This window comes from Microcaecilia unicolor, chromosome 9 (genome assembly GCF_901765095.1).
Source record: "Microcaecilia unicolor chromosome 9, aMicUni1.1, whole genome shotgun sequence".
Taxonomy (NCBI): Eukaryota; Metazoa; Chordata; class Amphibia; order Gymnophiona; family Siphonopidae; genus Microcaecilia; species Microcaecilia unicolor.
In genome coordinates, this window is record NC_044039.1 from 6,780,036 (window position 1) to 6,793,221 (window position 13,186).

General features: G+C 46.7%; 1 protein-coding gene across 1 annotated transcript in view; it reads right to left on the reverse strand.

Moving 5' to 3' along the window:
- The window catches only part of LOC115477548 (LARGE xylosyl- and glucuronyltransferase 1), a 332,081-nt gene extending 319,615 nt beyond the window's left edge, over nt 1-12,466 (reverse strand). Inside the window, exon 1 of the mRNA XM_030214492.1 lies at nt 11,843-12,466. The gene's annotated coding sequence lies outside the window, so the exon portion shown is untranslated. The remainder of the gene's footprint in view (nt 1-11,842) is intronic.
- Nucleotides 12,467-13,186: the final 720 nt, after the last annotated feature.

Below are 13,186 nucleotides of genomic sequence, written 5' to 3' on the forward strand. Positions count from 1 at the left end.
GCGTCCATTTTGGGCCCGAGACCTTACCGTCACCCATTGGCCTAGAGATAAGGTCTCACACTTTAATCGGGCAGTAATCGTCAGCGTGCTTACACTGTCAATTACTGCCCAGTTAGCGCCATGTGGTAGAAAATAAAAAAATTGTTTCTGCTGCGCGCATCGGACGTGCGTAAAAAATGGAATTACCGTCTGGGGCTCACGGTAGCCAGGGGGTATCTCCAAATTGATGCGTGTTGGATGTGCGTTGGCACCTGTGTGCCTTAGTAAAAGGGCCCCTTAGTTTCCTCTATAATAGTGATTCTCAACCTTTTTTCTACTGTGGCACAAGTCCACAGATGATGTTTGCGTGTGCGACACACTGACCACTAAAATTCAGAGCAGAGCACACAGACACACACAAAAAAAAACCTGAATATTTCATTGTTCTTAAACACAATGCACGGGAAATAAAATATTCTTAAACATAAACTTACTTTGTTTTAAACAATTTTAACAGTTTATGAGAAAAATAAAATTTGGTAAGTTTTAATCTGCACTTATTTTATCCATTTTATCTTGTTTTCAAAAGGACTCCTGATGAAAGGAATTCAAAAATGCTGAAACACTGCAGTGTTGGCTTTCCTTCATTTTGAAGTGCTATCTGTACACCACTCTAGCAAAATACTTGGGGGCCCTTTACTAAGCTGCGGTAAAAGGGGGGGGGCCGTTTCTGCCACACGCCAGGGCTCCCTTTTACCAAAGCAGGTGAAAATAGCCAAAAATGAAATGGCCGTGCATTAAGTTCGCACTTGCCGTGCGGCCATTTTGAGGGGGGGGGGCAGATCACTTATCGCAACCAGGCGGCATGCAACGCTGCCCAATTACCATCAGGTGAACCCCCTGTGGAAATACATTTTTTAATATTTATGCTAGCGCCGGAAATGGCGTGTGCTAGGGGTGGAATTATTGCCCGGCACCAGCGTTGAGCCGACTGTAGTTCCAGGTTGCCACCCAGCAACCCTTTATTAAAAAGGGTCCCTTGGTTTGGGTATATTCCTCTAAAAGACTTTTCTTTCTATTTGTTTTATTGTGAATAAACTGAGCCTTTTTTCCATCCTGGCTCGCTGGTTTGGCTCCTTCCGTTCTTTTGTTTTCCTTTACCCATTCCAGTTCATACAGAGTGCAGAGATAGGATGTTTCCCCTTACAGCTTATTATTTCCTGAATGTCTCATTTATATGCATTCTATTATTACTTGTTGACTATCTTTTTTGTTTGTTTGTTTTTTGGAATTGTGCTTTTCATGTCAGTTTTTTTTTTTTTTAAATCTACTACAACTTTGTAGATTATCATATTGAGACTTGTACAAGCTTGTTCTGTCCATCTGATACATTACATTTTATTATTATACTAGGAAAAAAATGCCCGTTTCTGAGCGCAATGAAACGGGCGCTAGCAAGGGGCCCCCTCCCTTCGTCCCTCCGAGCTACTTGCCTTGTTTGGGGTTCGCCTCGCTGTGTGTGGGGAGGGTTTTGGGTTGGGTTTTTTTTTTTTGCTGCGCCTCCGTGGCCGTGCCTGTGGCGTTTCCGTTTCGGCCCTCGGGTGTCATAGCACCGCCCTTGACATCATGACGTTTTGACGCGAGGGCGGTGCAGACACTCCAGGGCACACCGGATATCTCGGGCGCCTCAACTTCCGTCTTTTATATAGAGAGATCATTTGATAGCTCTACTTTAGTCATCACACGATCTTATATATTTATTTGTATTACTGATATTTTACTCCTTTTTATATGTTGAATTTATATTTATGGTTTTATGTTTGTCCATTATTTTTAGAACCCTGATGCAGGCTTTAGGCCGAAACACAGTGTTGCCCTGGGGTCTTGAAGAATAAAGGTTTTGTTCATTACTCACTCGTTACCTCTCGTCTTGACTATTGCAACCTTCTCCTCGCTGGTCTCCCGCTTAGCCACCTATCCCCCCTTCAATCTGTCCAAAATTCCGCCGCACGTCTTATCTACCGCGTGAACCGATACTCTCATATCACCCCTCTCCTCAAGTCGCTTCACTGGCTCCCGATTCGCTACCGTATTCAGTTCAAGCTTCTCCTAACGACCTTCAAGTGCACTCAATCTGCAGCCCCCCCCATTACCTCTCTACCCTCCTCTCCCCCTATGTCCCCACCCGTATCCTCCGCTCTCAGGACAAATCACTCCTATCTGTACCCTTCTCCACCACCGCTAACTCCAGACTCCGTCCCTTCTGCCTCGCATCACCTTATGCCTGGAACAGACTCCCCGAGCCCATACGCCATGCGCCCTCCCTGCCCATCTTTAAGTCCTTACTCAAAACCCATCTCTTCTCCCTTGCTTTTGGCGCCTAACCACCTTCCCCATTCATGATACACTGACTACACTGACTACATAGTTTGTTACCTTTAGATTGTAAGCTCTCTTGAGCAGGGACTGTCCTTCCCCATGTTTTAACTTGTACAGCGCTGCGTAACCCTAGTAGCGCTATAGAAATGCTAAGTAGTAGTAGTAGTAGTCCTCCATGTCTTCAGGAAGTACGGTGCCTATATCCTGACTTAGCTGACAAACATTTGCGTCACTTCGTTGGCTCCCTATCCATTTCCACTTACTGACATACTAGTGCATCCACTCACTCGTTACCTCTCGTCTTGACTATTGCAACCTTCTCCTTGCTGGTCTCCCCCCTTCAATCTGTCCAAAATTCCGCCGCACGTCTTATCTACCGCGTGAACCGATACTCTCATATCACCCCTCTCCTCAAGTCGCTTCACTGGCTCCCGATTCGCTACCGTATTCAGTTCAAGCTTCTCCTAACGACCTTCAAGTGCACTCAATCTGCAGCCCCCCCATTACCTCTCTACCCTCCTCTCCCCCTATGTCCCCACCCGTAACCTCCGCTCTCAGGACAAATCACTCCTATCTGTACCCTTCTCCACCACCGCCAACTCCAGACTCCGCCCCTTCTGCCTCGCATCACCTTATGCCTGGAACAGACTCCCCGAGCCCATACGCCATGCGCCCTCCCTGCCCATCTTCAAGTCCTTACTCAAAACCCATCTCTTCTCCCTTGCTTTTGGCGCCTAACCACCTTCCCCATTCATGATACACTGACTACATAGTTTGTTACCTTTAGATTGTAAGCTCTCTTGAGCAGGGACTGTCCTTCCCCATGTCTTAACTTGTACAGCGCTGCGTAACCCTAGTAGCGCTATAGAAATGCTAAGTAGTAGTAGTAGTAGTAGTAGTACATCCCTCGTCCTTCTGTTCTTTTGTGGGACAGCCCTGCTGATTACACTACTGCTTTCGCTGGTTTCCACTGATGCAGTGACACACGGTCCTCTGCTTTTGCGGTGTCCCTCCCCTTACAAGTTGTCATACAACAGAAGTAGACATTCAAATTCTGCGGTCGCCTCAAACAACGGCAACACAAAAATCCTTCCACTGCCAGATACTTTGAAGAAACACAAAACCCTGCAAATATGCTACTCAAACTATGTAGCAACCAGGACCTATGAACAGCAGGCCTCCAACCTCTCCACTGGATGCTGGCAGCAGTAGCTATCAATGGATAAGGGGCCCATTACAGGGATCTCCCTAGCTTTCTGGCACAGACGGTTGTAAAGGCTTGATGTCTATGCAAAACGTTTATTTATTTTTTATGTATTTGTTATTATTATTTGTAGCATTGGACGCATGTTTTCAAAGCACTTAGCCATCCAAAGTTCCATAGGTTTCTATGGAACTTTGGAAGACTAAGTGCTTTGAAAATATGCCTCTTTGTATCCCACATTTTCCCACCAATTTGCAGGCTCAATGTGGCTTACATTATGCCGTAATGGCGATCGCCATTTCCGGGTAGAGAATTACAAATGATATTGTATTAAGGCGCACACATGGTAAAGTAGAAAGCAAAGTGGTAGTGATAGAAGTTCCTGAGTGAAAGAGTAAATGATAGCATAAGTTAGATGGTCAGCTATAGAAAAGTTCATTTCCGACATGAGAGATAAAGTGATAGTGCGTATTGCGTAACTTTCATTAATAGCAGCAAGGTTTTCAGTCAAGTATAAAGAGTTCGGTTTTGTCTAGTTCATGTAAAGTCTAGTTGTCTAGTATTTAGGATACATCGTTATGGTATGCCTTCTTGAATAGCTCAGTTTTCAGTAGTTTTCGGAAGATAGTTAGGTCGTGCATTGTTTTTATGGCCTTTGGTAGTGCGTTCCATAGTTGCGGGCTTATGTAGGAGAAGCTGGATGCATATGTGGATTTATATTTAAGTCCTTTGCAGCTGGGGTTGCATTTGTATCCCACATTTTCCCACCTTTTTGCAGACTCAGTGTGGCTTACATTATGCCGTAACGGCGATCGCCATTTCCGCGATGAAAAATACAAAGTGGTATTGCATTAAAGTTCATAAATGAATAGAGTAAATTATAGAGTAAGTTAGATAATCAGTTCATTTCCGACGTGAGAATAGGGTGGCAGTGCGTTAACGTTCATTAGTGACAGTGACTGAAGCAGTCAGGTATAGAGAGTTCGGTTTTGTCTGGTTCTGGAAGAGAGTTTCATTGTCTGGTATTCAGGATGGATCATTGTGGTACGTCTTTTTGAACAGGTTGGGTTTTAGTAGTTTTCGGAAGATTGTTAGGTCGTGCATTGTTTTTACGACATTTGGTAGTGCATTCCATTCAAGTCTTGGTTTAACTAATTTTGAAAGATGATATTTGAAATTCCCTGCATCAAGGTACAAGGACAAAAAAAAAGACGCACCTCCCCACTCTTGCTGACACACTGGTTGAGAACCACAGTTTCATAGACTCTCAGCCTAACCAGGTATATATACATTTTGCATTTAGGTGCGAGCACTTATATCCGTAATTGAGCTGCTGTGTTAGTGCCTAAGTACTGCCGATACTCACATAACAGAGTATTCCATAAGTGACGCATGTAAGCTTAAGCCCCGCCCATGTGCACAGCCCTTGCAAATCCATGCTATGTTAAGGGTTGTTGTACAATAATGTTTACGTGGAATTTCGGCAGTAACGTGCAGGAACTGTGGTGTGCAGGATCTCAGAGTGGTTTCCTTGTCTTTACTCTCCATTTTTGGCATTCCTTTCACTGTTATTTTCATTTGAATTGATGTGTTCTCGATACGCGGTACACCAAACGAAATAAAACTGTGCGCCATTCATATGTAAATATCATTATTCTAAACTTTTATGTGCACAGAAATATTAAAACATAATATAGAATTATCCGCTCCCCCCCTCCCCCCCCATTTTATGTGCTTAAATTTTCCATCTAATTCTCTACAAAACCCATGAAGTGAATGGAAGTCCACCACAGTGAGAACACACTACGGATGCAAGCCAAGCTCAGAATCACACAGGATTCACCATTAAAATAGACATTATTTTATCTTTTTAGGGTGTAAGGTCTTGTTCACGACCTAGGAAATACCTGGGGGTAAAAATGCTCCTGAACACACCAACATGGTGCTTCGCCTTTATTAGCAGGCAAACACAGCGAAGGTGACACAAAGGGATGATGTGGAAAAAACATCCAACTGACTCAAAGAGTTCACAGCAGGACAAGTCAAATTTCTCTCGTTCTATAGCGTCTGAAAAAAAGTGACCCAATATCTGTTGTAGCAAACACCGAAGCGCACAATTGAATTGGAATAGAATGTAACAAACACAGGAGCGCACTTCCTAATTGAAGCAAAAACAGATATTAGGTCCCTTTTCTTTTTTTTTTTAAGATGCCATAGAACGAGAGACGTTCGACTTGTACACTGTACAAGGACTCCTGAGGCAGGCCCTCGTGGCCGAAACACGATTAGTGAGTCCATTACATATTTTTGAATAAAGCACCTGCTGTGAACTCTGAGTCCATTGGGACGTTTTTTTCTACACCATCCTTTGTGTCACCTTCGCTGTGTTTGCCTGCTTGTGTTGACCTGTGCGGAGGTTTTTTCGTTCTTCTGTGTTTGTCGTTTCCCCTTTATTAGCCCAGTTCCATTGGCTTCCGGTTTTATTATCGTCCTACGTTCAAGACTCTGTGTCTGGCTCAAAGCCCTTCAACTTGGTTCAACTTCTTATATCTCTTTTTTAATCTTACCCTATTATTCATGTGCGTAACCTAAGATCATTGGATGCCCACCGACTGTCTCTACCTTCTCCCCGACTGGCACACTACGAGACCACATGCTCCTCGGCATTTATTTTTTCATCACTCCGCATTTTTGGAATGATCTTCCACCTCTAATTAGATCGGAAGCCTCCTTGGCATGGTTTAGCAATTATTGAAGATGCATTTTTATTCAGTTGGCGTTTGGGTCCCTAGTCCCCACCCACATGAATAGTCCTTACCTGCTCTCATGGATCTAGACATTTCAGTTAGTTTCACACTTCATTTTTATGTCTTCTTTCATTGGATGGAATTCTGTCCCATCATTATTGGCATTCTTTTATTTTTTTTTTTAATAGTTTTAGGACTTTGGTCCTGGGGAACTGAGGAACTGAGTTCGATTCCCACTTCAGGCACAGGCAGCTCCTTGTGACTCTGGGCAAGTCACTTAACCCTCCATTGCCCCATCTAAGCCGCATTGAGCCTGCCATGAGTGGGAAAGCGCAGGGTACAAAAGTAACAAAAATAAAATAGATACTATTGGAGATTCTACATGGAATGTTGCTACTATTGGAGATTCTACATGGAATGTTGCTATTCCACTAGCAACATTCCATGTAGAAGGCTGCGCAGGCTTCTGTTTCTGTGAGTCTGACGTCCTGCACGTACGTGCAGGACATCAGACTCACAGAAGCAGAAGCCTGCGCGGCCACATTGGTCATCTGCAAGGGCCGACTTCTACATGGAATGTTGCTAGTGGAATAGCAACATTCCATGTAGAATCTGAAATAGTAGCAACAGTGGAGGAGTGGCCTAGTGGTTAGGGTGGTGGACTTTGGTCCTGAGGAACTGAGTTCGATTCCCACTTCAGGCGCAGGCAGCTCCTTGTGACTCTGGGCAAGTCACTTAACCCTCCATTGCCCCACGTAAGCCGCATTGAGCCTGCCATGAGTGGGGAAAGCGCGGGGTACAAATGTAATAAAAATAACCGCTTTGATCAACTCGTGTTGCATCTGTGGTATATCAAAGCCTTAATAAGCTACAACTATAAACATTTTTAACTCATCTTTTTACTCATGAGCTAATAGAACGAGGATGGATTGTTATTCACAAAACAGCAACATCTTTGTGTAGATCTTAATGTACAAAGCCCTAAAGTAGAATATCATTATCATTAAATATTAAAAATCTGATGTTGGTCAAGCAGAGTTCAAACCAAATCTAAACGATCTGAGAGACCATTTGCTTCACAGCACTACCGTCTTTTTAGTGCCAAAATAGAGAGAAAAATACTCGATTCTCATAATATTTCTCATGAATCCTGCATTCCTCCACCCTCCAGAGAAAGCAGATCCTCTCAGCCTAAATTCTGGGCATCTCCATATTTCCAGCAATAATACAAAAGTCAGCGTGAATTTACCCTACCATCAAACACCAGGACAGTACGGGGACAGACGGAATATAAATTGCTTTAAATAAATCAATCAGCCCCAGAATAGTTTCCATGTGCTTCATTCTGCTAAAGCTACTCTTCAGATGCACCGAGCATAAGAACATCATTTTAAAATTAGACAAGTATTTTTTGCAAGCCCTGGGAATTGCCAGGCTGGCATAGTTCTGTATCTTCATTCTGGAAAATGGGAGACACACGTGTCAGCTTTGTGAGTGTTGTGGGTGTTTAAACAGCCCACCAGCACTGAGCCAACTAACTGTGTCCAAGGAGAGATCATTTGAATTGAGTTTAACACCCCCCCCCCCCCCAAGAAGTTGGCTTCTATGACATCCCCTATTCCTTACTGGTGTCCATTAATTCCTGGGGTCAGGTTTCCAAGTTAACTCAAGTAAGTAAAATTATCCAGATTTTTAATCCAGTTCGGGTTTCATGAACAAACCTAGGAGGTACTGACCTTGAAGAAAGTTTGGTACCTATACAAAAAAAAAAAAGCAATAATTCTTCTCCCAATCAAGCTACTGGGGAAAGACTTATTTTAGCAAAGGCCGTGCTGGAAGTTTGCTGACATACTGAATCAGACACGTCCTTGACCCCTGAGAGGACGAAGACAACAAAATCAGACCTGCAATCCTTTCTACAAGTTCCAAGGGCAAGGAATGCAGTGTTATAGCTATAATTTGTGCAAACATTGTGGGAGGGGAAAGTTTGTTGCGTTTTCTGTGGGATTTTTATTTTGCAAACAGACTTCAAGATGCATCGTTTGTGTGTTACATATTGCATGACAGGTAGCTAAACTAAACAATAAAAACCAAAAGGTACTGCAGTTGGTAGAAACTTTTCTTCTATTATGTGTGATCTCTCCCAGCACAAGGGAATGTATGAAACTCTGGGTACCTGAAAGAATGCACCAGCAAAAGGTTGACTCACACAGCACTTTAAAACTTCCTCTGGATTCACCTTAATCATAGTAACATAGTAGATGACGGCAGAAAAAGACCTGCACGGTCCATCCAGTCTGCCCAAGAAGATAAATTCATATGTGCTACTTTTTTTTATTTGTACTGTCCTCTTCTGGCCAGCCCTATCTCCGCCTCCCAACCACCAACCCCGCCTCCCACCACCAGCTCTGGCACAGACCGTATAAGTCTGCCCAGCACTATCCCCGCCGCCCAACCACCAGCCCCAGCACAGACCATATAAGTCTGCCCAGCACAGACCATATAAGTCTGGCCAGCCCTATCCCCGCCTCCCAACCACCAACCCCACCTCCCAACCACCAGCTCTGGCACAGACTGTATAAGTCTGCCCAGCACTATCCCCGCCTCCCACCACCAGCTCTGGCACAGACCGTATAAGTCTGCCCAGCACTATCCCCGCCTCCCACCACCAGCTCTGGCACAGACCGTATAAGTCTGCCCAGCACTATCCCCGCCTCCCACCACCAGCTCTGGCACAGACCGTATAAGTCTGCCCAGCACTATCCCCGCCTCCTAACCACCAGCCCCGCCTCCCACCACCAGCTCTGGCACAGACCGTATAAGTCTGCCCAGCACTATCCCCGCCGCCCACCACAGGCTCTGGCACAGACCGTATAAGTCTGCACAGCACTATCCCCGCCGCCCAACCACCAGCCCCGGCACAAACCGTATAAGTCTGCCCAGCACTATCCCCGCCTCCCAACCACCAGTCCCGCCTCCCACCACCAGCTCTGGCACAGACTGTATAAGTCTGCCCAGCACTATCCCCGCCTCCTAACCACCAGCCCCGCCGCCCACCACCGGCTCTGGCACAGACCGTATAAGTCTGCACAGCACTATCCCCGCCGCCCAACCACCAGCCCCGGCACAAACCGTATAAGTCTGCCCAGCACTAGTCCCGCCTCCCACCACCAGCTTTGGCACAGACCGTATAAGCCTGCCCAGCACTATCCCTGCCTCCCGCCACCGGCTCTGGCACAGACCGTATAAGTCTGCCCAGCACTATCCCCGCTGCCCAACCACCAGCCCCGGCACAGATCGTATAAGTCTGCCCAGCACTATCCCCGCCGCCCAACCACCAGCCCCGGCACAAACCGTATAAGTCTGCCCAGCACTATCCCCGCCTCCCAACCACCAGTCCCGCCTCCCAACCACCAGCTCTGGCACAGACTGTATAAGTCTGCCCAGCACTATCCCCGCCTCCCACCACCAGCTCTGGCACAGACCGTATAAGTCTGCCCAGCACTATCCCCGCCTCCCAACCACCAGTCCCGCCTCCCAACCACCAGCTCTGGCACAGACTGTATAAGTCTGCCCAGCACTATCCCCGCCTCCCACCACCAGCTCTGGCACAGACCGTATAAGTCTGCCCAGCACTATCCCCGCCTCCCAACCACCAGTCCCGCCTCCCACCACCAGCTCTGGCACAGACTGTATAAGTCTGCCCAGCACTATCCCCGCCTCCTAACCACCAGCCCCGCCTCCCACCACCAGCTCTGGCACAGACCGTATAAGTCTGCCCAGCACTATCCCCGCCGCCCACCACAGGCTCTGGCACAAACCGTATAAGTCTGCCCAGCACTATCCCCGCCGCCCAACCACCAGCCCCAGCACAGATCGTATATGTCTGCCCAGCACTAGCCCCGCCTCCCAACCACCAGCTCTGCAAAGCTATTTTAACTACTTTTTTCAGAAGGGACAATGGTATCACTTATCCTGCTCAGAACAACACACAGAACTGCAGCCACAACTGAAGGATGTTAATTTACCTGGCATGGCTACACATTGAAGTGTGTTGCGAAAATACATTTATGTCCTTTATAACTTTAAACCCAGACAGATTATTATTATTTGTTACATTTGTATCCCCACATTTTCCCACCTATTTGCAGGCTCAAAGTGGCTTACATAGTACCGGAGAGGCCATATGACAAATGAAGTCTTTACAAGTCCTAGTTTCCATTCTCTATTCTTTGATAAAACACAGGTAGGTTTAAGAGGGGCATTTAAATATGTATACGAGATCTTTTTCTTCAACAAGACACTTACTGATCTCACGTTGAGCCACAAACCTATCAGTTAAATCTTTTCCTCAAGTCTAGGTTCATTGGGCGAATAACACTCCCGTGGATTTTCTGCATTTTGTATGCTGTTAACAGTCTGTCCAGAGCTAACAATATGGGTGTCCTGACATCAAGACCAGTGCATAAAACAAGACAAAGTCAACAATATGTATAAACAAAATCACTGGAACCACAACGCCTGACTAGAACAATTACACCAGTTCTGAACTCTGCAGAGGTAATAGAACAGGTTATGTCCTGGATGCTGCTCGGTACAGTGAGGTGAAAACACAGAGGAAGCTGCAAGCCAGTGGCATGTACAGGATCTGGGTGGCAAAATATATAAATTACCTATGTTCAGTTGCACTTTCTCTGGATGAATTTATTCAAAAAGATGATCAATATAGTCCAAAATAAATAAAAGTCCTGGAGGAGTGTCTGAATACCAATTTGAGCAGCTGCATTACAATCTCTCAGACAGAAGTGTTTTCCAAGGGATTTGTCTCCCTTTGCCTTCCCTCTGGTACCCACCCTGAGACTGTAAGGTTGTGCTAGGAATTCCAGAGTCAGTAAAACCCCATTCCCTGTTTAAAAATCACTTTTTCGCTGTTGTAAGGTAGGAAGAGGCACTGAGTTTGAAGTTTGGAATAGGTGCACAGTCTGGCTCTGACATCAGATATTATTATCTTTTGGTCTGACGTTAGCAAATGAGCTCCAAAGTGAATACTTCTGGAGACTCTTGTATTTTCCCTCTGCACTAAATAAATAAAACGGTGTAATAAAAAAAAACCTAAACTCTGCAAAGGTGGCAGGAGGAGGGGAGGAAGTCCTGGACACAGAAACAAAGGGAAGGTTTCATTCAACGTCTTGCAGGGCCGTTCATCGTCCAAGTTAAAAATAGATCCCTTATTAGATATCTGTCAAACAAGGGCCAGTAGAAAATTCACAGCTCGATGCAAAGAATTCTTTTCTACCCACCCCGGGCCGGTGCAACCAGTAGGTGAACGACTAGGGCAGCAGCTTCTAGGGAGGGGGGGTTAAAAATGAACAGCTGCAATCAAAGCAAATCAAACACAATAGATGCTGACAGCCAAACTCAAGAAGCCATTAAGGCAGAACCTTTTGCAACAGTGCACTTTCCCATTTATTTCATGCATGGAGGCAGATAGGCGGCTGCCTAGGGGTGAAGGTTCGCCCTCCCCTCCCCCTACCTGATCTGAAGCCGAGGAGGAGATGTCCGAAGAGCAGCCCGGGGCCACTTTGTCCGTCTATCCAACGCTGTTCCTGAAGGGGGGAGGGGGGAGTTCTCCAGTCACCTGCAAGGGTCGGGGGAGGCGTTGGAAACGTCTAAGACCCTGCCCCCTCCTTCCCCGCAGCAGCTGCTGCTTCAAGTCTTCCGGCGGCTCCGGGCCTCCTCGCGCTCCGCTAATCCACAGGGCCCGAGGCCGAGAGGGAGCGGCGCGAGCTCTGCAACCACAGGCGCGCGACACCCGACAGAGCGGCGCGAGCTCCGGGCCCGGCCGAGACGCAGGGACTGGGCTCTGCTGGCGCGAGCTCTGCTGCTGTGCTGCTGCTTCGTCTTCCCCGTCGCGCGCGCCGCGTCTGCAGCCCGGGGCTTCGCTCTGGACAGCTGCAGCGATTGTTCGTGCCTGTGTGTGTACAAGGCGCTGCTGTGCCGGATCTGGGACTCGCGGGGCTGGGCACTTCTTGCAGAGCTTATCTGGGAGCGTCCAATCAGGCGCGGCTGCATTCTCTCTCCCGATCCCCCCGAACGCCAGCGAAGACCAGGAGCCTGGCAATGCAGGGGGATCTGGAGCTGGGGGCAGGCGCCAGGGGATGCTGCTACATCCCTTACTTTCACCAGCAGCAGCAGCACCGAACCCTGCGACGCACCGCCTTACGCGCCCACTTTTCCCTGGCTAGTTTCTAAAAGAAAAAAAAAATAAAGCAATGATCAAAAATAGCGCACTGCCTGAGGTTTAGGGGATGTGATTGGTGCCGCTTCCTCACCAAGCCACAGTTTTGGAAACACACATCTTATATGCACGCCACACTCGGCTCACCAGTGATGCCCTTGTGCTCAAAGCACTACTACTACTACTACTACTATTTAACATTTCTAGAGCGCTACAAAGTGTACGCAGCGCTGTACAAACACAGAAGAAAGACAGTCCCTGCTCAAAGAGCTTACAATCTAATCTACGTTGCCACTATGACTCATGCACAGCAGAACGAGTCACCTTTTTGTGAAAAAAACTTCACTAGTGTTCAATATCCCAACAGTTCTCAGGACCTGAAAACCTGACTGGCTAGCTGTGTCCTGAGAAGCCCTGGATTAATTTCGTATAAATGGCCCTCTCAGTTGGGCATTATTTATAGAATAGCATGTACTTTGGGCACGAGGATTATAAATCCTTGCACATCCCCCAAATTCTGTAATAGTGCACGCTCCTCCCATGAACCAGATTTATGCATGCATCTTTATAGAATAGCATTTAGCAAGATGCATGTGCAAATCCAAATTGTTGCCAATAATTGATTAGTACCCAATTATT